The sequence below is a fragment of the Sphaeramia orbicularis genome, chromosome 6 (assembly GCF_902148855.1).
Source record: "Sphaeramia orbicularis chromosome 6, fSphaOr1.1, whole genome shotgun sequence".
Taxonomy (NCBI): Eukaryota; Metazoa; Chordata; class Actinopteri; order Kurtiformes; family Apogonidae; genus Sphaeramia; species Sphaeramia orbicularis.
Window position 1 is genome coordinate 56,580,697 of NC_043962.1, and position 25,794 is coordinate 56,606,490.

Consider the following 25,794-nt stretch of genomic DNA (forward strand, 5'->3'; position numbering starts at 1 on the left):
AAATGGTTTCCACTTCATAGCTGTGGCCTTGTCAGGGTTACTTAGTGGAATTTCTTGCCTTATTGATGGGTTGGGACCATCAGTTGTGTTGTGCAGAAGTCAGGTTGATGCACAGCTGACAGCCCTATTGGACAACTGTTAGAATGCATATTATGGCGAGAACCAATCAGCTAAGTAAAGACAAACGAGTGGCCATCATTACTTTAAGAAATGAAGGTCAGTCAGTTATATATATTACTATATTCTAGTTTCTTCAGAAACTAGAATATAAGAGATGTTTTCAGTTATTTCACACTTTTTTGTTAAGTACATAATTCCACATGTGTTCATTCATAGTTTTGATGCCTTCAGTGAGAATCTACAATGAAAATAGTCATGAAAATAAAGAAAATGCAAAGAATGAGAAGGTGTGTCCAAACTTTTGGCCTGTACTATATATATATATATATATATATATATATATATATATATATATATATATATATATATATATATATATATATATATATATATATATATAGGAGGTCTATGTCTTTCATACTGAGTAATCAGAAATATGGTTTTGGAGAAAAAACAAATTGGCCCTGACGTTCACTTTCGCTTGGCCAGGCCCAGTCGCTCTGCACTCTACGGTCGGCGGAAGTAATTTAACGTCCTGAGATTACAAATACTGTTTCGCATAAGGTTGATATCAATGCTCTGTCTGGGAAAAAAAAAATTTCTGTAATTCTTCAGAATGTATGTCCAGATTTTGTTTAATAAAGTTGACGGATTAAAAAAAAAACGTCCTGATATTCCACCAGAAATGCGTCATGTGCAGCCGTGCCTTGGGACATGGTTTTACTTTAAGGTGGGAATCTTCCAGGAAAAGCCAATAGGAAGCTTCGGTTTAATCTTCGTACCCACCTCCTCATTAGCATATGCTCAACTAGTTTACTAGTAGGTATTTTGTACCATACTAGTTAACTAGTATGTCTAAAATGCATCTACTAGTTAACTAGTGAGGATTTTGGCTTTTACTAGTAAACTAGTAAGGTCAAATATGCGTTCACTAGTTAACTAGAGAACATTTTTGGCTCCTACTAGTTAACTAGTGAGAGATTTTAGCTGCACTAGTAACCTAGTAATGGCAAAAATGCATCCACTAGTTAACTAGTGAACATTTTGCCCCTCACTAGTAAACTAGTGTGACGTTTTGCCTTACTAGTGCAGCAGAACGGCAGTGGATATCAAGGATATCTAATAAATGCTCACTCGGCTTGCCATATGTATGTGTGTGTGTGTGTGTGTGTGTGTGTGTGTGTGTGTGTGTGTGTGTGTATGTGTGTATATGTTCTATCACAAGGCTGTCAAACTCTTTTTAGTTCAGTTCCACATACAGACTAATATGATATAAACTGGGCCGGACCAGTAAAATAATATAAATAATAGGATAAGAACTCAAAAATAATATCAACTCCAAAGTTTTTTCTTATATTTTTGAGTGAAAAAAGTCAAATTTCCGTAATGAAAATGTTTACATCTACGAACTGTACTTGAACATAACACAAACAAATATGAACAACCTGAAAATTCTTCAGAAAAATCAGTGCAATTTTAAAAATATTACCCCATAGTTTATCATTTCCACATGTACATCACAGCTGACAGATCACAGTGGATCTACAAATACACAAAACATTTAGTAAAAGGCAGAATGTTGGTGAAACTTCACATACTAAGACATTTCAGGTTGTTTATATTGTTTTTGTAAAAGGCTATTCTGTAAATGTAAGCATTTGTGTAATTTTACCTTTTTTTACACTAAACAAAGAGAGAAATTAGTGGTTTTCTTTATTTATATGTTATTCTGATAGTATTTTACTGGTCTGACCCACTTTAGACTGAACTGACCTAAAATGATTTGAACATCATTGATCATTAATAACTTCAGTGTAAATTTTACATTTCATAAATTCATCCCACAGGCCACATTGGACCCTTTAGCGGGCCGGTTTGGCCCCCGGGACGCATGTTTGACACCTGTGTTCTACCAGTTCATGGTCATCTTATGTATATATTTGATATATTATTTATATTTGTGTTGTGTTTGTTGCAGTGCAGAGTACCCTGACCTGCGTAAACATAATAACTGCATGGCGTCGAGCCTGACTCCTGCCATCTACTCCAAACTGTGTGACAAGGCCACGCCCAACGGCTACACACTGGACGAAGCCATCCAGACCGGAGTGGACAACCCTGGACACCCCTTCATAAAGACTGTGGGCATGGTGGCAGGAGACGAGGAGTCCTACGAGGTACCAGGACTGCAAACACACCATAGAATGTGAACATAGAACTGCAAACACACCATAGAATGTGAACCTGAACTGTAAACACACCATAGAATGTGAACATAGAACTGTAAACACACCATAGAATGTGAACATAGAACTGCAAACACACATAGAATGTGAACATAGAACTGTAACACACCATAGAATGGAACATAGAACTGTAAACACACCATAGAATGTGAACATAGAACTGTAAACACACCAGAGAATGTGAACATAGAGCTGTAAACACACCATAGAATGTGAACATAGAACTGTAAACACACCATAGAATGTGAACATAGAACTGCAAACACACCATAGAATGTGAACATAGAACTGTAAACACACCATAGAATGTGAACATAGAGCTGTAAACACACCATAGAATGTGAACATAGAACTGCAAACACACCATAGAATGTGAACATAGAACGCAAACACACCATAGAATGTGAACCATAGAACTCGCAAACACACCATAGAATGTGAACATAGAACTGCAAAACACCATAGAATGTGAACATAGACCTGCAAACACACCATAGAATGTGAACATAGAACTGCAAACACCACCATAGAATGTGAACATAGAACTGTAAACACACCATAGAATGTGAACATAGAACTGTAAACCACACCATAGAATGTGAACATAGAACTGTAAACACACCATAGAATGTGAACATAGAACTGTAAACACACCATAGGAATGTGAACATAGCTGAAACACACCATAGAATGTGAACATAGAACTGTAAACACACCATAGAATGTGAACATAGAACTGCAAACACCATAGAATGTGAACATAGAACTGTAAACACACCATAGAATGTAAACATAGAGCTGCAAACACACCATAGAATGTGAACATAGAACTGCAAACACACCATAGAATGGAACATAGAACTGCAAACACACCATAGAATGTGAAACATAGAACTGCAAACACACCATAGAACGTGAACATAGAACTGCAAACACACCATAGAACTGGAAACATAGAACTGTAAACACACCATAGAATGTGAACATAGAACTGCAAACACACCATAGAACTGGAAACATAGAACTGGAAACACACCATAGAATATGAACATAGAACTGCAAACACACCATAGAACTGGAAACATAGAACTGGAAACACACCATAGAATGTGAACATAGAACTGCAAACACACCATAGAACTGGAAACATAGAACTGGAAACATACCATAGAATGTGAACATAGAACTGGAAACACACCATAGAACTGGAAACATAGAACTGGAAACACACCATAGAATGTAAACATAGAACTGCAAACACACCATAGAATGTGAACATAGAACTGGAAACACACCATAGAACTGGAAACATAGAACTGGAAACACACCATAGATGTGAACAGAACTGCAAACACACCATAGAATGTAAACATAGAACTGTAAACACACCATAGAATGTAAACATAGAACTGCAAACACACCATAGAACTGTAAACACACCAAAGAATGTAAACATAGAACTGTAAACACACCATAGAATGTAAACATAGAGCTGTAAACACACCATAGAATGTAAACATAGAACTGTAAACACACCATAGAATGTAAACATAGAACTGTAAACAGACCATAGAAGTATAACCATATAAATGTGTACATACCATATAAATGTAAACATATGATATAACTGTAAACGTGATATCCCAGTGTGTAGTATTGTCCACAGTGGGGGTGCATAGCTGTGGGGTCAGTTCTTCTAGTGACCCCTGTGACCTGTGTACAGGTGTAGTTGGACTGTGTCAGTGTACAGGTGTGTTAGTGTACAGGTGTAGTTGGACTGTGTCAGTGTACAGGGTCAGTGTACAGGTGTGTTAGTGTACAGGTGTAGTTGGACTGTGTCAGTGTACAGGTGTAGTTGGACTGTGTCAGTGTACAGGGTCAGTGTACAGGTGTGGTTGGACTGTGTCAGTGTACAGGGTCAGTGTACAGGTGTGGTTGGACTGTGTCAGTGTACAGGGTCAGTGTACAGGTGTGTTAGTGTACAGGTGTAGTTGGACTGTGTCAGTGTACAGGTGTAGTTGGACTGTGTCAGTGTACAGGTGTGGTTGGACTGTGTCAGTGTACAGGTGTGGTTGGACTGTGTCAGTGTACAGGGTCAGTGTACAGGTGTGTTAGTGTACAGGTGTAGTTGGAGTGTGTCAGTGTACAGGTGTGTTAGTGTACAGGTGTAGTTGGACTGTGTCAGTGTACAGGGTCAGTGTACAGGTGTGTTAGTGTACAGGTGTAGTTGGAGTGTGTCAGTGTACAGGGTCAGTGTACAGGTGTGGTTGGACTGTGTCAGTGTACAGGGTCAGTGTACAGGTGTGTTAGTGTACAGGTGTAGTTGGAGTGTGTCAGTGTACAGGTGTGTTAGTGTACAGGTGTAGTTGGAGTGTGTCAGTGTACAGGTGTAGTTGGACTGTGTCAGTGTACAGGTGTAGTTGGAGTGTGTCAGTGTAACAAGTGTAGTTGGACTGTGTCAGTGTACAGGTGTAGTTGGACTGTGTCAGTGTACAGGTGTAGTTGGAGTGTGTCAGTGTACAGGTGTGTTACTGTACAGGTGTAGTTGGACTGTGTCAGTGTACAGGTGTGTCAGTGTACAGGTGTAGTTGGACTGTGTCAGTGTACAAGTGTAGTTGGACTGTGTCAGTGTACAGGTGTAGTTGGAGTGTGTCAGTGTACAGGTGTGTTAGTGTACAGGTGTAGTTGGACTGTGTCAGTGTACAGGTGTAGTTGGAGTGTGTCAGTGTACAGGTGTAGTTGGAGTGTGTCAGTGTACAGGTGTAGTTGGACTGTGTCAGTGTACAGGTGTAGTTGGAGTGTGTGTGCTCTGCTGTATGAACAGAACTGCCTCCTGGGGTGAAGTTCGTGTTCCACTCGTCTGAACCTCCGTCTGTTTTTCTCTCATTCATCTGGAGTTTATGAGTCAGAACAAACGGCCGTTGTAAACGTGCTGTGAGTCCTGCTCATGGGTGGAGGCTGAAGGCAGAGGGAGTGTCGAAGCTTTTCCCGTTTATCACAGTGTGTAATTAATGTTTGGCGTGGGAGGGTGGAGTGGGTGTGGCCTCACAGCACATGAATTCAGTCACATTATTGAAATGACCTTTGAACCCTGAGTAAAGACAGGAAGAGGAGTTCCAACTCAGACAATCAGCATCAGCTCACTTTCATTTATTATTATTATTATTATTATCATTATTATTTATTATTATTATTATTATTATTATTATTATTATTATTATATTATTATTATTATCCCTTTCATGCATGAATTATGAGAGGCTGAATCAAGATTTTTTTCCTGAGTGTTTTTATTCCTCTAAACCACAGATGTCAAACATGCGTCCCGGGGCCAAAACCGGCCCACCACAGGGTCCAGTCCGGCCCCTGGGATGAATTTGCAAAGTGCAAGTTAGGGCACCAAACTAAAAAATAATGTAATAATAATATATAATAATGACAACACCATTTTTGAAATTTTTGATGATCTGCCTTGGTGCAGGTCTGTGGTCTGAGTGCTTCTAGTTTATTATTAATGATCAACATGATCAACATAATTATTGCAGAAGACAAAGCAGGTAAACACTGGGCTGTGCCTTTAGGCAGAACAAAGCAGGTCCAGAGGACTGGTTTTATCAGGCCATGGTTCCATGGAGTGGACCCAGGGTTTGTGTGGGTGGAAAGAACAGAAAATGTTTTCAGAAGAAATTCAAACTTCTTAGTTTACACAGCAGACATGAACTGGAAAGAGTACTGATGATACTGAGAGAGTACTGATGATACTGAGAGAGTACTGATGATACTGAGAGAGTACTGATGATACTGAGAGAGTACTGATGATACTGAAAGAGTACTGATGATACTGAGAGAGTACTGATGATACTGAAAGAAGTATGATGATACTGAGAGAGTACTGATGATACTGAGAGAGTACTGATGATACTGAGAGAGTACTGATGATACTGAAAGAGTACTGATGATACTGAAAGAGTACTGATGATACTGAGAGAGTACTGATGATACTGAAAGAGTACTGATGATACTGAGAGAGTACTGATGATACTGAGAGAGTACTGATGATACTGAAAGAGTACTGATGATACTGAAAGAGTACTGATGATACTGAGAGAGTACTGATGATACTGAAAGAGTACTGATGATACTGAAAGAGTACTGATGATACTGAGAGAGTACTGATGATACTGAAAGATGGCTGATGATTTGGATCAGACAGCTGTCGTCTGGGGAAGGAGTACGAATGTAGAGACGCAGTGTGTGTTGTCTGAACGTCACACTGATGTGTGTGTGTGTGTGTGTGCGTGCGTGCATGTGTGTGTGTGTGTGCGTGCGTGCGTGCATGTGTGTGTGTGTGTGTGCGTGCGTGCGTGCGTGTGTGTGTGTGTGTTCAGGTGTTTGCAGATCTACTGGATCCCATCATCAAAGAGAGACACAAACGGATACGACCCACGGACATGACCCACCCCACAGACCTGGACGCCAGCAAGGTATGGACACAGACCCCAGACCCCAGACCCCAGACCCCAGACCCCAGACCTCAGACCCCAGACCCCAGACCCCAGACCCCAGACCTCAGACCCCAGACCCCAGACCCTGGACCAGGGTCCCCTCATCACACACAGACCAGCCCAGAAACAGGACAAATCAACAGCCAGTCCACGTGTTTGACCCAAACCTCATTTAACCTTAAACAGTTGAAGCAGAACAGACATGACATGCAGCTGATAGACTCCTCCCACCTGGACCACATGTTCCATCCTCTGGACCCGGTCCACATGTGCAGCTCTGACTCTGTGCTCTGGCTTTCAGATCCAGTCCGGTCAGTTCGATGACCGTTACGTGCTGTCGTCGCGGGTCAGGACCGGCCGTAGTATCCGCGGTCTGAGTCTGCCGCCGGCCTGCACCAGGGCGGAGCGTCGGGAGGTGGAGCGGGTGGTGGTGGACGCCCTGTCGGGTCTGAAGGGAGACCTGAAGGGGAAGTACTACAGCCTGACCCAGATGACGGAGCAGGAGCAGCAGCAGCTCATCGACGTCAGTGACACACACTTTATTTGGCCTTTTTGTTTTAACTTATATTTTATTGTTTCATTTTGAAACGTACAACACGGAACATTTAGAACAGGGCTGTCAAACATGTGTCCCAGGGGCAAAAGTGTCCCACCAAAGGTTCCAATCCAGTCACTGGGATGAGTTAGCAAAGTGCACACAGTCCAGCTGTGGAACTCAGTTTAGTTCCAGTTCCACACACAGACCAATCTGATCTACAGTCCCATAGAACAGCAGAAGAACCCACACAAAAGAAACGACTGCAGATTTACTACTGGTAAGATGGGAAATAATATGACATTATGTCTGTAAATAATGACAACTGCAAATATTTGTCTTTGTTTTAGTGCAAAAATTACATTAAACTATGAAAATATTTACATTTAGAAACTATCCTGTAACAATAAAATATGACCAACCTGAAATGTCTGTATTAAATTCAGTCCAGTTTGAACTCTTTCTTCCTGTTCCTCAGTGTTTAGTGTCTTTGTAGATCTGATCCAGAATGCACATGGACTAATGAGAAGTGGAGGAAGAAGACTGAGAAAATACACTGATTTATCTGAAGAAATGTCAGTTTTTTCAGGTTATTCACATCTTTTTTGTTTGAATAGTTTATAAAAGTAAGTATCTTCATAATTTAAGGGATTTTTTTGCACTAAAACAAAAACAAAAGTTTGCAGTTGTCATTATTTCCAGGTTCTTCTGTTCTTCTTTTCCTGGTCCGGTCCACTGCAGATCAGATCAGACTGAATGTGGAACCTGAAAGAACAGGAGTTTTAGAGCCCTGCTGTATACCCTATATTACTTGTATACAGTATATTCTTATTTGTTGTACGTATCTCTATATCTGTAGTACAGAGCTGGCTTTTTGTATGTATAGTTTAGTCATACAGTGTGTATGTATACTTATATTTTATCTTGTAGTGTTCATTCTTTGCTTCATTTTCAGTATTTTGTGTGATATTTTTATACAGTTCTTTTTTTTGCACTAATTCTTTTTGCTGCTAAATTAATTTTCCAATCTAACTTTATTTATAATGCACTTAAATGTATTTAATGTTAAAATTTTTGTGTAATTTAACTTTTTTATGCTAAAACAAAGACAACAAATATGGAATGTCATTATTTATAGATTTTTATGGTGGTTTTTTACTTGTCCGACCCACTTTAGGTCAGATTGGTCTGAATGTGGAACCTGAACTAAAAGGATTGTTAATATGTTCAGTGTAATTCATTCCATGGCCAGATCGGACCCTTTGGCGGGCTGGTTTTGGCCCACGGGCCGTATGTTTATGCTCTTGCTGTTTTATTTAGTTTTTTTTACTGGAGTAATTAAATCATTGGTGAAGTGTGTTTGTAACACAAGCACTATTGTAGCATATACCGAGTAAATACTACTGATAATTGATTAGTAATGCTTTATACTACTGTGCTACAGCAAAAGTAATCTGTTACTGGAATGGATTACTTTTGTAATGCATTACTCCAACACCTGAGAATGAGTTTAACATCCTTCACTGTTAATCTGAATCAGAATCCTCTTCGTCCTAAACACATTTTAGGTATTATTTGCTGTTTAATGTTATCGCTGTAGTTAATTCTAAATACAAGATGTTATGAAAATGGAACAAAAGTAAAATAAGAAAAAGAAATTCCATATATGCATAAACTACACCAATAAGGACACAGTGTCGACTTCTGGACAATGTCTGTGTGCAAGTTTGATTTCTGTGCGTTGAACATTATCGTGGGCCGGACGGGACCCTTTGGTGGTCTGGTTTGGACCCTTTGGTGGTCTGGTTTGGACCCTTTGGTGGGCCGTATGTTTGACCCCCATGTCTTCTCCGTTGTCTCCTCAGGACCACTTCCTGTCGATAAACCCGTCTCACCTCTGCTCACCTGTGCAGGGATGGCTCGTGATTGGCCGGACGCTCGAGGAATCTGGTGAGTTTAAAGCAGTCCTCCTAAAGTCTGTGACCCACATGCACTAAAGAGGTCCTGAAGTGACCCACATGCACTAAAGAGGTCCTGAAGTGACCCACATGCACTAAAGAGGTCCTGAAGGGACCCACATGCACTAAGAGGTCCTGAAGGGACCCACATGCACTAAAGAGGTCCTGTAGTGACCCACATGCACTAAAGAGGTCCTGAAGTGACCCACATGCACTAAAGAGGTCCTGAAGGGACCCACATGCACTAAAGAGGTCCTGAAGGGACCCACATGCACTAAAGAGGTCCTGAAGGGACCCACATGCACTAAAGAGGTCCTGTAGTGACCCACATGCACTAAAGAGGTCCTGATGGAATACGTGACCATGCAGACACACACTGTGTTTACAGAAGGAATATGGAGGCATTCTGGTCTCGGTGCAGAATTATGACGTTTGTCGCATTTCAATGACGTAAAGGTCGGATAAATGCGACCTGGACGTTCAGACTGAAGTCACACCACAAAATATCAGATACATATCAGATTTAGTGTCCACATATGAAGGTGGTCTGGTTCAGATTTAGGAACCCGCATATGAAAGTGGTCTGGGTCAGATTAGGTCCACATTTGAAAGTGGTCTGGTTCAGATTAGGACCGCATATGAAAGTGGTCTGGGTCAGATTTAGGACCGCATATGACAGTGGTCTGGGTCAGATTTAGGGACCGCATATGAAAGTGGTCTGGGTCAGATTTAGGACCGCATATGAAAGTTGGTCTGGGTCAGATCAGTTCTGTTCAGACTGCCTTTAACAGATCAGATCCAGGTCAACATATGGACACAGGTTTGGGCCACATTTGTCTGCAGTTGTGTTTGGCGGACGCTCAGTTTCAGTTTGAACCCTAAATAAACCGACGCTCAGACTGAATCGATCCGTGTGTGTTTCACCGTCAGCCTCATGTGCTCGTCTTTCAGATGTCTCCTCCTCTTTTCTTCACCGTTCACAGTGAATATTATCTGACCTCCTGCTACCGTCACCTTATTAAACCTGTATTAGAACAAAACCACACACAGCGCAGATTGTGCACAAATACCAAGTGGAATCAAAGTGAGCAGAGACGCCGTAGTACAGGAACGTCACAACTGGACACAAGTACAGTTTCAGTGTCTGCACTTTACTTCAGCATTTATTTGACTTTTAAACACAAACATCTGCACTTTCCACCCTTTACATTTTCCAAACAGACTTTTGTTTTAAAGTCTTTGCAGTCATTTCTTATAGAGGACTGACCTGCCATATTTACAAATAAATACAGAAATATAAAAATGGCTTGATAAATGAATTTCAGTACCACTTATTTATCTGTTTGTTCTTATTTATATTTTTCCTTCTTTAGTTTTATCCCTGCATTTATTTCTATGTTGCTTTCTATTTACATTTCTTTATCTCTTTTCTTATGCATTTCTATAATTTTTCAGCTGACATCTTATTAATTTATTGGCATTTTGTTATTCATAGTCATATTTACCTTTTCAGTTTTCCCTCTTTTGAAGAAAAGAGATAAAGGAAAAAATGTAAACAGAAAGCAACGCAGAAATAAATGCAGGGATAAAAATTAAAGAAGGAAAAATATAAATAAGGACAAAATAGATAAATACTGTTACTGAAATTAATTATTCAAGCATTTTTATATTTCTGTATTATTTTTAAATATGGCAGGCTCTGTCCTCCATAATTTCTCTGTTGTTTTGAATCTCGAATGCTCGTCAAACTTATCTCGTACTAAATTCTAAAATGGTTGGGTTTCCTCATGTGTCCACACTACTCCTCATCCAGGTTTATTCACAGTTTATTGTTAAAGGATAGTTTGTAAATGTAAATATTTTCATAGTGTAGTGTTATTTTTTCACATTAAATCAAGAAGAAAATGTGTAGTTGTCAATTATTTATAGGTTATTATGTCGTTATTTTGGTCTGTGTGTGGAACCAGAACTAAAACCAGTTTGACCCTTTGATCATTAATAACTTCAGTGTCATTTTTGCACTTTGTAAATTCATTCCGTGAGCTGGATCGGAACCTTCGGGGGGCCGGTTTTTGGCCCACGGACCACATATTTGACAGCCCTGCTTTAATCCATTTGAGGTGAATATCCATTATTTTATTTTGTGTTATTGTGCATCCTCACCGACTGATGAAGTAATCAAAAAGACGATCCCTGGGTGCATCCATCAGTGAAAATTGCACTGAACAAATGAAACAAGAATAGAGTCTTTTGGTGACTTGGTGTGATCAGGACAGAGCAGGATGGAGAACGTCTGTGGTGAACGTCGTAGTAACAGTTTGTCTGTTCAGGCACAACAACGAGAAGACGTTCCTGATCTGGGTGAACGAGGAGGACCACACCAGAGTGATCTCCATGGAGAAAGGAGGGAACATGAAGCGGGGTGTTTGAGAGGTTCTGCAGAGGTCTGAAGGAGGTAACGCATGGTTCCTGTGTCTGCACCCACCCCAGTGTGGTGTCACTAGGGTGGAGGCAAGGTTATTATTGTTAACGAAAACTAACGAAATGACAAAAACTAGAATTGAAAAAAACAGTTTCGTTAACTGAAGTAAATAAAAACTATAATTAAAAGAAAAAAACGATAACTGAAACTGTATTGTGTGTTTACAAAACTAACTACAACATAAAAAATGATGGATAAAATTCCTTTCGTTTTTGTCTTTGTCAACGTTGGACTGATACGAAATCGATTTATTTCCCTCAAGCAATTTTCTCTGCTGTCACCGAATGATATTTAAGGGTCGTCACTTGTGTTCACTTGTGGTTTCCAGTCGTCTTCTGGTCCCCACTCTACCTGGAAACATGGAGACTAAAAGCAGCAGAGTCCTGTCTGGGGATTGATTTGAATACGACGGAGAAGATATGACAAAAAAACTAAACTAAAACTAAGCATTTAGAAGAAAACAAAAACTAATAAAAACCAGCAACCTGCTCTAAAAACGAATTAAAACAAACTGAATGAGAGACAAAAAAAGTCAAAACTAAATAAAACTAAACTATAAAGAACAAGTGTTCAGAGAAACGCAAACCTCCACCAAGCACTCGGAACAGTGTGGCATGTGTGGATCGACTAGTTCTGTTTAAATCCAACAGTTTCCAGGTTGTTCCATAAACAGAAACAGTTGAATCTGGTCCCAGTCATGTGTCTGTCCAATGTAGATTCAATTCACATCAATATTAGTTGAGTTCTAATTTTAAATGTTTGGGAAAGGGGATTTTCAAATGTTCAGTGTAAATGTCCACAGAGTCCCACATTCCACAGTGGGATGTGGACAATTTAGTTCCACATACAAGAGATTGTTCTAAGCTACAGGTGGATCCAACTGGAGGAGAATCGGAGTCATTTGGGAATTTTTTATGAATTTTCAAAACTGCTCCATGATGACAGATAGGAAAATTGTAGATGTTGTGACTTTGAACTTTGTCCTACTGGGACCAAAATGGGGACTGGGTTGGTCCCAGGGCCTAGGCCTATCTGTGGGGAAGATTTAGGAAAGATGGGTGGAAGAGTTTTACACTAAAGATGAGAACAAACAAACAAACAAACACACAAACAAAAAAAACACACAAACCAAAGTGATCATATACCTCCTGGCGGAGGTAAAAATCCAAAACTATTATAACCTGGGGTGTAGGTCCGTGGATCTGGTCTGTAAAGGTTCAGCCCAGGTCCTACTAAAAGTGTGTCAGTGCTGTGGTTTATAAAACAGAAGGAGAAAGTCAGCTGACACCATGAGGACACTCTGAACACTGACTGCACCACCGTCCACATACGTACGGTAGGACGGCTGTGACACAGCTGTCCTCTGTGTGTTCCAGGTGGAGCATCTGATTCAGGAGCGAGGATGGGAGTTCATGTGGAACCCACGGCTCGGGTACATCCTGACCTGTCCGTCCAACCTGGGAACTGGGCTGAGAGCAGGAGTGCACGTCAAACTGCCTCTGCTCAGCAAGGTAACGCAACGCTGTAATGCAATTAGAGCTGCAACCGATTCATCCATTAGGTGCTTAAAGCAAATGCAAAAGTCCCGATTTGATTAATCGACTTGAATTGATTGAAGGGAAATATTCTATTGCAGTTTTCCTGAACTGAAGCTTCTTTGTGCGTCACAATAAGCGTCCGTGTGAACACAACAGTGGAACCAATGTTTAACAGCAGAGAAATGAAGGAAACAAAGCTGAAGATTCAGGAGAACTGTGGGTTGAATGATTTTTTTGGATCACTTTGAGTCGATTAGTCGGTTGCAGCTCTAAATGCAATGTTGTAACACAGTGTTTTTCAACCTTTGGGTCGGGACCCACATGAGGTCGCCTGGAATTCAAATGGGGTCGCCTGAAATTTCTAGTAATAATACAGGGTGTCCCATAAGGTCTCCATACATAGGAGACATAATACATATGGTTCTAACATGTATTTCTGTATATTTCTTCTTTATAGTTCTTCAGCAGTGGAGGACACGCATTGAAATGTGTTCCCGACAAAATGGCAGTCATATAGAGCATATTATATAAACAAAAATGGTTTATGTCAAGAAACGTTTATTTTTCCTGTGTATGGAGACTTATGGGACACCCTGTAGAAACAAAAAAAAACATACTTGTATTGTCCTCCCTGCTGCATAGAGGCTGCAGGTATAACCAGCTAAACTCTTCCTTGCATGAAAAGACGATTGAGTCGCAGTAAGCTTCCAAAAGCTGTTTACTTTGGCTCTTACAGCTTCATACAAGACGAAAGAGTGAAAACTGTAAATACAAACAATTTACCACCATGTAGATGCCTCTGTGCTTCTTAAACTGTGCATTTCATGTAAAAGAAAGAGTTTCTAGACACAACACATATTCTTAAATGTAAAGAACGTTTCTAACTTTAACTGGTCAATTTTACATTGAACTTATTCATATTTTGTATTTACGACATTGCATCTCTGAAGTGCACAATAAGACAGTCTGAGGTAGAACACTCATCTAACTTTCCCAAGATGGCTGACAGGATATGACTTTGGCATGTCAACAAATGTCAGATTTCAAAATAAAAGTCCCATTAACATTATGTCTGAAGGGCAACACAGTACAAATAAAAAACTCTGTGTTGAGTCGACAGAGACAATCAGACAAACTGTGGTTGTGAAACTGCAGCTCTGTGGTTCTGTTTATCTGTCACATGTTCACTGTGGTCAGTTTCAGATGCTGCAGCTCTTTCATCATTCATAGTTTCAGTTCTGGTTTGTTCAGTGTTAATTGTCCTCCTTGTAAATCACAGCTGGACTGACTGGACAGATCCTGACCAAGGAAAATCACATTCTCCACCTTGTGCAGTAATCTACACCTGGATTACTGCCTCTGTCCACAGTAATAGACATTATATAGACTAAATGTCCTCTAACATTAACCTGGATTTTGGAACATAGTACAACAAACTATTACAGGAACAAAAACAAATGAATTTTAAGCAAAAAAATGTCTCTGTTTTGAATGTCTGGTTGTTAAAATGGGTCATGAGACTAAAAAGGTTGGAACTACTGTTGTAACGCAACGTCGTAACACGATGCGACACTGTAATATTTGAGACACTGTGTTTGATCGACATTTATTTTGTCAAATGTATTTCAGTCTGTGAACTAGATCAGCCTTAGTCTGACCCATGACATGTCTGTGGTTCTGTTCAGGACGCACGTTTCAGTAAAATCCTGGACAACCTGCGTCTGCAGAAGAGAGGAACTGGAGGAGTGGACACGGCAGCGGTGGGAGGAGTGTTCGACATCTCCAACCTGGACCGACTGGGCCAGTCTGAGGTCTGTGACTGAAACAGGACTGAAACAGGACTGAGACACACCTGAAACACACCTGAAACACACCTGAAACAGGACTGAAACACACCTGAAACACCTGAAACAGGACTGAGACACACCTGAAACACACCTGAAACACACCTGAAACACACCTGAACAGGACTGAACACACCTGAAACAGGACTGAAACAGGACTGAGACACACCTGAAACACACCTGAAACAGGACTGAAACACACCTGAAACAGGACTGAAACAGGACTGAAACACACCTGAAACAGGACTGAAACAGGACTGAGACACACCTGAAACACACCTGAAACAGGACTGAAACACACCTGAAACAGGACTGAAACACACCTGAAACAGGACTGAAACAGGACTGAGACACACCTGAAACACACCTGAAACACACCTGAAACAGGACTGAAACACACCTGAAACACACCTGAAACAGGACTGAAACAGGACTGAGACACACCTGAAACACACCTGAAACACACCTGAAACACACCTGAAACACATCTGAAACACACCTGAAACACACCTGAAAACAGGACTGAAACACACCTGAAACACATCTGAAACAGGACTGAAACACACCTGAAACACACCTGAACACATCTGAAACAGGACTGAACACACCTGAAACAGGACTGAAACACCTGAAACACACCTGAAACAGGACTGAAACACACCTGAAACACACCTGAAACACACCTGAAACACATCTGAAACAGGACTGAAACACACCTGAAACACACCTGAACAGGACTGAAACAGGACTGAAACACACCTGAAACACACCTGAAACACACCTGAAACAGGACTGAAACACACCTGAAACACACCTGAAACAGGACTGAAACACACCTGAAAACACACCTGAAACAGGACTGAAACAGGACTGAAACACACCTGAAACACACCTGAAACAGGACTGAAACACACCTGAAACACACCTGAAACAGGACTGAAACACACCTGAAACACACCTGAAACAGGACTGAAACAGGACTGAAACACACCTGAAACACACCTGAAACAGGACTGAAACACACCTGAAACACACCTGAAACAGGACTGAAACACACCTGAAACACACCTGAAACACACCTGAAACACACCTGAAACAGGACTGAAACACACCTGAAACAGGACTGAAACACACCTGAAACACACCTGAAACAGGACTGAAACAGGACTGAGACAGGACTGAAACACACCTGAAACAGGACTGAAACACACCTGAAACAGGACTGAAACACACCTGAAACAGGACTGAAACAGGACTGAAACACACCTGAAACAGGACTGAAACAGGACTGAAACACACCTGAAACAGGACTGAGACAGGACTGAAACAGGACTGAAACACACCTGAAACAGGACTGAGACAGGACTGAAACACACCTGAAACAGGACTGAAACACACCTGAAACACACCTGAAACAGGACTGAGACAGGACTGAAACACACCTGAAACAGGACTGAGACAGGACTGAAACACACCTGAAACAGGACTGAAACAGGACTGAAACACACCTGAAACAGGACTGAGACAGGACTGAAACACACCTGAAACAGGACTGAAACACACCTGAAACAGGACTGAAACACACCTGAAACAGGACTGAGACAGGACTGAGACAGGACTGAAACACACCTGAAACAGGACTGAGACAGGACTGAAACACACCTGAAACAGGACTGAGACACACCTGAAACACACCTGAAACAGGACTGAGACAGGACTGAAAACAGGACTGAAACACACCTGAAACACACCTGAAACAGGACTGAAATATGACTGAAACACACCTGAAACAGGACTGAAACAGAACTGAAACACACCTGAAACAGGACTGAAATATGACTGAAACACACCTGAAACAGGACTGAAACACACCTGAAACACACCTGAAACAGGACTGAAATATGACTGAAACACACCTGAAACAGGACTGAAACAGGACTGAAAACACCTGAAACAGGACTGAAATATGACTGAAACACACCTGAAACAGGACTGAAACAGGACTGAAACACACATGAAACACACCTGAAACAGGACTGAAATATGACTGAAACACACCTGAAACAGGACTGAACAGGACAGAAACACACCTGAAACAGGACTGAAAACACACCTGAAACAGGACTGAAACAGGACTGAAACCCACCCTGAAACAGGACTGAAACAGGACTGAATCAGGACTGAAACACACCTGAAACATTGTTCAAACTAGAAGCAACTTGGAGAGCGCAGACCTCCGCCCAAAGCTGATCAGTGGCCCCCCCCCGTGGGCCCCCCCACCCCCGATCACCACCAAAATTTAATCATTTCTTCCTTATCCCCATTTCCAACAAACCCTGAAAATTTCATCCAAATCTGTCCATAACTTTTTGAGTTATGTTGCACACTAACTGACAGACAAACAAACAAACAAACAAACAAACAAACAAACAAACAAACAAACAAACAAACAAACCCTGGCAAAAACATAACCTCCTTGGCGGAGTAATGAATGTAAGATAGTTTTGCAGCAGCTGGAGGGTTCAAATTCAAACTGTCTGAACTATTAGAGTCCAAATACACAAAGAAATGAAGCCCAGACGAAGAACAGTGGGTTCAGTCAAATATGAACCCTTTAAATAAGAACATGTTCAGCCCTGGAGATGAACTGGTCACATGTCCAGGGTGAACCCCGCCTTCACCTGTAAGTAGCTGGGATAGGCTCCAAGCGACCCCGTGACCCTAGTGAGGATAAAGCGGGTTCAGAAAATGAATGAATGAATAAGAACATTTAACCCAGTGCTGAGTTGAATGTTCTTGCTTTTGGTGCAGGTCTGTTTGCAGTTCCTGGGCCAGTGTAGAAAGGCTGCTGTATGTTTTACCACAGCAGCCAGCTCCACACGGCTTCACGCGGCCAGCTGACATTATTTTCACAGCCACGCCCCTTCACGCGCCTCATCTTAAGTGGAAACTTTCCACTTAAGAGACGGGCGGACAACATGGCCGACATTCAGGAGCTCCTGGTGGTAGAAGTACAGAAGGACAGGATCCACAGCAGGACCACCGCCACAGCCGAGTGGAGAACAGTCATGGAGGGAAATTACAGCGACAGTCGGCAAGAGGAGGAATGGGCAAAAACACACCTGGAAAAACATTCAGGACAGATATGTGGAAGGCAAAAGACCACCAAGAGAGGTGGAGACCCAGGGGGAGGGGCCCAAACTCCCACAGATTCTAAGAGTTGAGCTGGATCTGGAATCTCAGTAAACACAGGGAAACAGACCACACTTCCCTCCAGAGGAGATGAGTTTAGTGAGAACTGTGAAAACAGACAACAATAACGCTTTGTTTGGCAATTTTCTTCTTCTCTAGTTTTTTACTGTGATAGACGTGCGTTTGTGGCACACTGCCCCCTGCAGTTTGGAAATAGACGCCGCGCAGAGCCGAGTATGAAAGCACCACACGTAGTCTCTATTTTCCACACGACGTTTGTGCAGCGAGAACAAACCAGCCTGAAGAGTGTGGATCTGAACACAGGAGGAGCAGACTGGGCTTCAGACCTTCACCTCCTCATCAGCTCTCGTCTGCTTCAGTTTCAGTGTGTTTCCTCTGCTCCTGAACCCTGACCCTGACCCTGACCCTAAACTAACCCTGACCCTAAACTAACCCTGACCCTAAACTAACCCTGACCCTAAACTAACCCTGATCTGACCCTGGACCCTGACCCTAAACTAACCCTGACCCTAAACTAACCCTGACCCTAAACTAACCCTGACCCTAAACTAACCCTGATCCTGACCTGACCCTAAACTAACCCTGACCCTAAACTAACCCTGACCCTGACCCTAACCTGACCCTAAACTAACCCTGACCCTGACCCTAAACTAACCTGACCCTAACCCTGACCCTAAACTAACCCTGACCCTGACCCTAACCTGACCCTGACCCTAAACTAACCCTGACCCTGACCTGACCCTGACCCTAAACTAACCCTGACCCTAACCCTGACCCTAAACTAACCCTGACCCTGACCCTAACCTGACCCAACTAACCCTGACCCTGACCCTAACCCTGACCCTGACCCTAAACTAACCCTGACCCTGACCCTGACCCTGACCCTGACCCTGACCCTGACCCTAACCCTGACCCTGACCCTAACCCTGACCCTAAACTAACCCTGACCCTGACCCTAAACTAACCCTGACCCTGACCCTAAACTAACCCTGACCCTAAACTAACCCTGACCCTAACCCTGACCCTAAACTAACCCTGACCCTGACCCTAACCCTGACCCTAAACTAACCCTGACCCTGACCCTGACCCTACCCTGACCCTGACCCTGATCCTAACCCCTGACCCCTAAACTAACCCTGACCCCTGACCCTGACCCTAACCCTGACTCTAAACTAACCCTGACCCTAACCCTGACCCTGACCCTAACCCTGACCCTGACCCTGACCCTAACCCTGACCCTAACTAACCCTGACCCTAACCCTGACCCTAACCCTGACTCCTAAACTACCCTGACCCTAACCCTGACCCTGACCCTGACCCTGACCCTGACCCTAACCCTGACCCTAACCCTGACCCTGACCCTGACCCTGACCCTGACCCTAAACTAACCCTGACCCTGACCCTGACCCTAACCCTGACCCTGACCCTAAACTAACCCTAACCCTGACCCTGACCCTAACCCTGACCCTAACCCTGATCCCTGACCCTAAACTAACCCTGACCCTGACCCTAACCCTGACCCTAAACTACCCTGACCCTGACCCTGACCCTAACCCTGACCCTGACCCTAAACTAACCCTGACCCTGACCCTGACCCTGACCCTAAACTAACCCTGACCCTGACCCTGACCCTGACCCTAACCCTGACCCTGACCCTAACCCTGACCCTAAACTAACCCTGACCCTGACCCTAAACTAACCCTGACCCTGACCCTGACCCTAAACTAACCCTAACCCTGACCCTAAACTAACCCTAACCCTGACCCTAAACTAACCCTACCCTGACCCTAAACTAACCCTAACCCTGACCCTGACCCTAAACTAACCCTGACCCTTGTGTGTGTTCCAGGTCCAGTTGGTTCAGACGGTGGTCGACGGCGTCAACTACCTGATCGAGTGTGAGAAGCGTTTGGAGAAGGGACCAGGACATTAAGGTGCCCCCCCCCATCAAACTGTTCAAGTAGACCCTGACCCCAGACCTCTGCCAATGCTCACTCCAACTACACCCCCCCACCCCCACCCCCCCACGTGAGCCCGTAGATAGCACCTGTTTCTCTCTATAATCCAATCCATCCTTTATGATAATCCATCCTCTATAATCTGCACATGTGTACTCGTATGTTCAACGACCCCCCGACCCTTCAGCTTCTGCACTGCACCTAAAGGTTCTGCTCACTGGTTCTGAGTTCTGCACCTAAAGGTTCTGTTCACTGGTTCTGAGTTCTGCACCTAAAGGTTCTGCTCACTGGTTCTGAGTTCTGCACCTAAAGGTTCTGTTCACTGGTTCTGAGTTCTGCACCTAAAGGTTCTGTTCACTGGTTCTGCTGGTTCTGCACCTAAAGGTTCTGCTGACTGGTTCTGCTGGTTCTGCACCTAAAGGTTCTGTTCACTGGTTCTGCTGGTTCTGCACCTAAAGGTTCTGTTCACTGATTCTGAGTTCTGCACCTAAAGGTTCTGTTCACTGGTTCTGAGTTCTGCACCTAAAGGTTCTGCTGGTTCTGCCTTCAGTTCACTGCTGTAGAACTTCACCGTCCTTTCCTCTGACCCTAAACCTCAGACTGCTTTAAATCGTCTTCTTCATATTTGTTTGTATCCTGACGTTTAACTGATACCTCAGTTCATTTTTTGTGACAGAATGAAAGGTGGTTGGTTCTGTGGATAGCTGTGTTTAAGGGTGTAGGTTTGGTGTAGTCGTACCTGTTCTGTGTGTGGACAGGTGGATGACATTATTATTATTCCGTCTGTTTTTAATCCGTGCTGTAAATGATCCACCGTTTCTTTAACGATCAGAAACTTTTTCAACTTAATGCACTGAAGAACCAGACAGATGAAACAACACTTTAACTCAGAGACAAAACACATCAGGTGCACATTTCTGTCCTTACCCACAATGCATCTGTCTTGTACACAGACTCTGAACCCCCCCCCCCCCCCGCTCTCATTGGACACAACAAACCAACTGAAAACCAGTGAGTCTACCTTAAATGAAGGATCCACACGCTATAGGTGGAGCTTATCTGAGCAGTGCATGGCCCCGCCCCCTCCTCACCTGTCCTCATATAGCCCCGCCCCTTCCCCCCTCACCCGCAGCATGTGGTCGGTCCAGTCTAATCTCTGGTGTGTCTATAGAATCCATTTCACAATGACAGAGTCTGTACGTTACAGGGAGTTTCTGAATGTAATGAAGGATCTGGACCAGATCTGGACCAGATCTGGACCTGGTTCTATTACAGTTCTGTTCTGGTTCTGTTCTGGTTCTGTTCTCTAACTGATTGAAGCAATATGATTTGTAATCTTCATGACTGAATGTGTTTCTGTGTCTTTTATTAAACTCATCTGTTTATCAGTAAAAGCTCCTGTGTGTGGGTTTACTTTCCCTCAGTGTGTCAGATCTGGTCTTCGACAGACGATTAAACACAATTATTTAGAAAATGAGGTGATTTTACACGTATGACATCACTGTCTAAGTTTATGAATACTGCAGTGTCAAATAAACTGAACATATAACATATAACTTGGTGAATTAAAAAAAAAAAAGTGCCTTAAGCTTAAAATTATTCAGAAATATTGAATTTAGATGACAGACATGTTTTTTGTTGTTGCTGATGTTTTTTATTTTTTTGTTTTTTATTATTGTGGTGTGAATGCTCGATGCTGTACACATTTAAGTTGATGTATGTAGTGTAGTAGGTGAAAAGGATAGGCCACAAAAAGAGCTTTTGGTTCTACACTGTAAAAAAAACAAACATAAAAAAAACAGTAATATCCGGCAGCTGGGGTGCTGAAAAAATATTGGAAAATAATGGAAAATGACCATCTCATAAAAATACAGTAATTTTCCATAATTAGAATATAGTTTTTTTGCCCTAACTTTACATGAGATTTTGCAGATTTTTTGTTTACTTTTTAATGTTTAATAAAGACTATTTACATGTATTAAAACAATCAAATTACACACACACACACACACACACACACACACACACATATATATATATATATATATATATATATATCTATAATATATATATATATATATACTATAATTTTCAGTGAGACTCAGTTGTCCAATCCACTGATGAAAACTGTATTTGGACAGTTTATCAGTGCTATACATGTTATACTTTCACAAAAATACATTTATTCAACATTTTATTTGTGAAACCTCCTGTAATTACACAAGATATTTTTCAATTAACAAACAAGTCTGGTTAAACTGACAAAGCAAATACTACTTTTACAGTTAATTGTCAGTAATTTTATCTCGTTTTATTTTTATTTTTTTACAGCATTAAACTTTAAATTAACAGTTTAATCTTATAAATAGAAAAGAAATATTTGTGAAATTATGATACATTTACAAATGTATTTTAACTGAATTTTCCTGTGAAAAGAAAACATTTCTTTGAAAAAACTGAAATTTTCTGGTATTCACAGTTACAGTTTTTTCATGTTATTTACATTTGACATGTAAAATCACATTTACACATGCATACATATACACATATACACATCCACATATACCATCATATACATATATATACATTTAAAATCAGAGTCATGGATAAAAAACAAAATCAATGTTGAGAGAAATGAAGTCCAAACCAGTCTTGGTTTCCCAGACTCCTGTTTAGAAACACCTGAACTCAACGCATCCACAGACTTTTGTCCGTTGTGTTTGAGTTTCATTATGATCTGAGGTCAATAACATGAGGTTTAAAACTGCAGTGGGTTTGTTTTTCTGTCCGTCACTGGTCAGAAATTCCATAACTCCTTACACTGTAAAAAAACAAAACAAAATTCTGTAATTTAACAGAATTTTCACTGTTTATTTTACAGATTTTCCTGTATTTTTAAGATACAGAAAAATATCATGGAAATGACAAAAACAGACGGTGACTTTTACATGGTCAAATGGAAAATACCATGAAAAACTGTAACTGAATAACGATAAAGAATTTTTTTTTTCACAGAAAATACAGTTAAAAATACATTTGCAAATGTATTGTAATTTCACAAATTTTATTTCTATTTATGAGATTAACTGTTAATTTAAAGTTTAATACTGTAAAAAAAAAAAAAATAATAATAATAATAAAATGAGATAAAATTACTGACAATTAACTGTAAAAGTAGTATTAGTTCTGTCAGTTGAACCAGACTTGTTTGTTAATTGACAAATATCTTGTGTAATTACAGGATGGTTTCACAACAAAAATGTTGAATAAATGTATTTTTGTGAATGTATAACATGTATAAGCACTGAATAAACTGTCCAAATACAGTTTTCATCAGTGGATTGGACAACTGAGTCTCATTGAAAACTATTTTTATATATGTTTATAAGTAATTGGAGTGTTTTAATACATGTAAATATTCTGTATTAACCCTTTCATGCATAGTGGTCTCTACAGTGGACAGTTCTTCTCCAGCTGTTCTCTTGTATATTCATGGATTTTGTTGTTTTACTTTCATATCAGCCAAAACAGTGGACGCTTATGCAACACCCCCATACATTACAGTTCACACCATTACTGTTCCTGTTCTTGCTAAACTGATCTACAGTAACATGTTTGAGTCCAAATCAATTGCCAATTGTTATTAGACTGTAATTTAAATTTATTTTAAAACAAAAAAGTTTTTTTTGTTTTTTGTGTGCATATTATCTGTGTGAGTAATAACTCATATATAGTGTGTTAAAATGTGAGGAAATATCAGATTCACAGCATTAAAAAATGATTTTATTTCATAGTTTTCACACAGTATGTCAGTAAATACATGTTTCTTTGCTTCAAAAATTAAACACATGGTGTCCAGCTGAGGGGGACATTTGTGCAACTCCAGATAAAATAGTTTCATAAAAAAAAATTCAATCACATTGTTTTTTCATGCCTAAAGAAGAATAAAATATTCAGGAAAAAAATCTTGATTTCGGTAATCTAATTAATGCAATGAAAAGGGGTTAAACATTAAAAGTAAAAAAAAATGCAAAATCTCATGTAAAGTTAGTGCAAAAAACTGTATTTTAATTATGGAAAATTACCTTATTTTATGAGATGGTTATTTTCTGTTATTTAACCAGTATTTTTCGGCACCCCTGCTGCCGGAATATTATCCTTGTTTTTTAGTGTTTTTTTTTTTTACAGTGTAGTACTCTATTGTAATGGAAGTGTATGGGGTAAAGTGGTGTGTGTGGCTGACCCCCCCAGGTGTTTCCCGAGCCACACATGTGGACACAAGGTTCAACACTGCTCTGCTTCACTGTGTTCTTTCAGCTTCATCTCTGTCTTCATGCTCAATCCACACGTTCGGGAGCCGGGCAGACGCTCGGCTGTTTCTGTGTGAGTTCATCTGTGAAGGCCTCAGTGTGGCGGTCCGTGTGACCGGGCGTTTGTCGTCCAGCGAACACACACGTTTTGTTTCAGTGTCAATGAATGGAAGTGTATGTGCAGCAAACGGACACCAACCCACAAGGAACCCCAGTGGTTCACAGACGGCACAGGCAGACTTCAGCTCGTCCTCCCTCCTCCTCCGTACTTCATCCCCTTCGTTCCACATTTGCTGAAAACGGTTACCATAGTAACCACATCAGATGCAACGGGGCTACAGTGGGGGAGGAGAAAGGCTTTGTGGGTAATGAAAACTAATCTGGGAGCAGACGGGAACAGCTGAGGTGTATGTGAGCCGCTCAGACCTGGACCAGGTCTGGATGATCAGAGGATTTAAAGGATCCAGTTTCATCGGTGTTCTGACCCTGGGACAGACTGTCTTTTTGTGTTTATATGTAGAACATGTTTTCTGTACAGTGTGTGCTCCCCCAGTCCTGTAGGGGCGCTGTGTTTCTTTCTGTGTCCCTTTTGTTTCGTGCAGGAAGCTGCTGATTGGTCGAGCCCGCAGATCACCATATTTAAACGGTCCTGGATCCAGCAGTAAGTCCTCTGTTTGTTCACTGCCAAACTCCAAAATGTGTGTGGTTTGGATCGTCAGTCGTCGTGTCTCTGTGTTAGTTTGTTAATAAGAATAGTTGAAATTCTAAATGTTATACTTGTTAAATGAAAAAGTTCTATATATGTTGAAAGTTCTATAAATAAAGTTTTTAAAAAAATTTTAAATTAAAAAATAAAATATTTTAAGGGTTTCTTCTCGCTGGGTTTGTGAGGTGTTTTATAATCTGAAGTTTGAGAACCTGAGTTGGAGGATTGATATGTGTACTATTTATTTCCTTTTTGCAATTTATCTTATTTAATATTATTTATTCATTTTTAATTTATATGTTTGTGTGTATGTCTGTATATATGTGTTCATGTGTGTATATATGTGCATGTATGTGTGCGTATATATTTATTACTTATT

The 25,794-nt window shown here is 41.1% G+C and overlaps 1 pseudogene; it reads left to right on the forward strand.

Annotated features, from left to right (window-relative positions):
- LOC115420811 (creatine kinase U-type, mitochondrial-like) overlaps nucleotides 1-21,048 on the forward strand; it is a 28,790-nt pseudogene extending 7,742 nt beyond the window's left edge.
- The last annotated feature ends 4,746 nt before the right edge of the window (nucleotides 21,049-25,794 follow it).